The sequence below is a fragment of the Otolemur garnettii genome, unplaced genomic scaffold (assembly GCF_000181295.1).
Source record: "Otolemur garnettii isolate 467f Iridium unplaced genomic scaffold, OtoGar3 scaffold00125, whole genome shotgun sequence".
Lineage (NCBI taxonomy): Eukaryota > Metazoa > Chordata > Mammalia > Primates > Galagidae > Otolemur > Otolemur garnettii.
In genome coordinates, this window is record NW_003852520.1 from 1232879 (window position 1) to 1235000 (window position 2122).

Genomic DNA, 2122 nt, shown 5'->3' on the forward strand with positions numbered 1-2122 from the left:
GACAACCAGGGTGCAGGAGAACAGGGTAGACCAGTAAGATTATGTAATCGGAGTTATAGACCACGATTCTGCAGGGGCCTCCTTGTCACGGAGAGCCAGACAGGATGGCAATGAAGAGGATGAACAGAATCAAGGAGATGAGACCCACAGTCAGCAGCCGCCTCAACCTTGGTACCCTTGCGACTGCAATTACCGTGCAGACACCTAGGAAACCCTAAACCACAAGACAGCAAAGAGACAAAAGCAGCCCATCCACCAGCTGAGGGTTTGTCAGCTCCAAGGCTACGTGCTGGCTCACCAGCTCTGCCATCATCGCGTGTAACCACCCAGCAAGAAGAAATGAACAAAAGATTGGAGCTGAAGACCTCACGTGCTTGCTTTTGCCCATTGACCAGATAACTAGAACTATCTGCATTATTGATGCAGCATGGGGTTTTGATGATTTTTACTTAAAGATGTCTTTTTTGGTAATCACAAACGTGTCTTTTTTTAAAAGCCTGATTTTTCTCAATACCCCTTTAAAGATTTTTAAATTGTTTCATATCTGGGCAGTACCTATGGCTCAGTGAGTAGGGCCACAGCCCCATATGCTGAGGGTGGCAGGTTCAAACCCAGCCCTGGCCAAACTACAACCAAAAAAATAGCTGGGCGTTGTGGCAGACACCTGTAGTCCCAGCTACTCAGGAGGCTGAGGCAAGAGAATCGCCTAAGCCCAGGAGTCAGAGGTTGCTGTGAGCTGTGACGCCACGGTCTCTACCAAGGGCCACATAGTGAGACTCTGTCTCAAAAAAAAAAAATTGTTTCATATCTGGTCGAGGTTTTTTTTTTTTTTTTTTTTGAGACAGTTTCACTTTGTCGCGCTCAGTAGAATGCTGTGGCATCACAGCTCACAGCATCCTCAACTCTTGGGCTCAACCAATCCTCTTGCCTCAGCCTCCCCAGTAGCTGGGACTACAGGTGCTCACCACAATGCCTGCCTATTTTTAGAGATTGTCACATTCTTGCTCAGGCTGATCTTGAAATCCTGAAGTCAAGCGATCCACCCACTTCAGCCTCCCAGAGTGCTAGGATTGCAGGCGTGAGCCACCACTCCTGGCCCTCAGTTGAGATTTTTTAAAACTTCACTTTTAGGGCAGCGCCTGTGGCTCAAGGAGTAGGGCGCCAGCCCCATATATCGTGGGTGGATGGTTCAAGCCCAGCCCCAGCAAAAACTGCAAAAAAAAATTCATTTTTAATTTGTAATAAAAGTTTACAACTTGATTTTTCAAAAATGTCAACAAACTTCAAGACCTGTTAATAAACTTTTAAATAATAGTTAAAAAAAAAAAAATGTCAGGAAAGATGGTGACCAGGCTGGAGTGCATCAGCCTCAGCCTAGCTCACAGCAGCCTCAAACTCCTGGGCTCATTCAGTCCTCCTGCCTCAGTCTCCTGAGTATCTGGGTGTACAAGGGGCCTGCCACACCAACTAATTTTTTAATTATTTTGTAGAGAGGGGGCTTTGCTACTTTGCCCTGGCTGCTTTTAAATTCCTGGCATCAAGCTGTCCTTCTAGCTCGGCCTCCTAGAATGCTAGGATTATAGGCCCACTGCACCTAACCCAGAATGTTTTTTAAAATTGTCTTTTCTGATTTTATGAAGAAGACTTCAGTGGCAATCTCAACAAAAACAAAAATAAACAAATGGGACTAAATTTAACTGAAAAGCTTCTGCACAGCTAAGGACACAATTAAAGCAAATAGACAACCTTCAGAATGGGAAAAGATATTTGCATGGTATGAGTCTGACAAAGATTTGATAACTAGGAACAGAGAACTCAAACTGATTGACAAAAAAAAGAGCCAGCGATCCCATTTATCACTGGGCAAGAGACATGAATAGAACCTTCACTAAAGAAGACAGATGAGGCTCGGTGCCTGTGGCTCAAGTGGCTAAGGCGCCAGCCACATACACCTAAGATGGTGGGTTTGAATTCAGCCCGGGCCCGCCAAACAATGATGGCTGCAACCAAAAAAAAAAAAAAAAATAGCCAGGCATTGTGGCAGGTGCCTGTGGTCCCAGCTACTTGGGAGGCTGAGACAGGAGACTCGCTTGAGCCCAGGAGTTGGAGGTTGCTGTGAGCT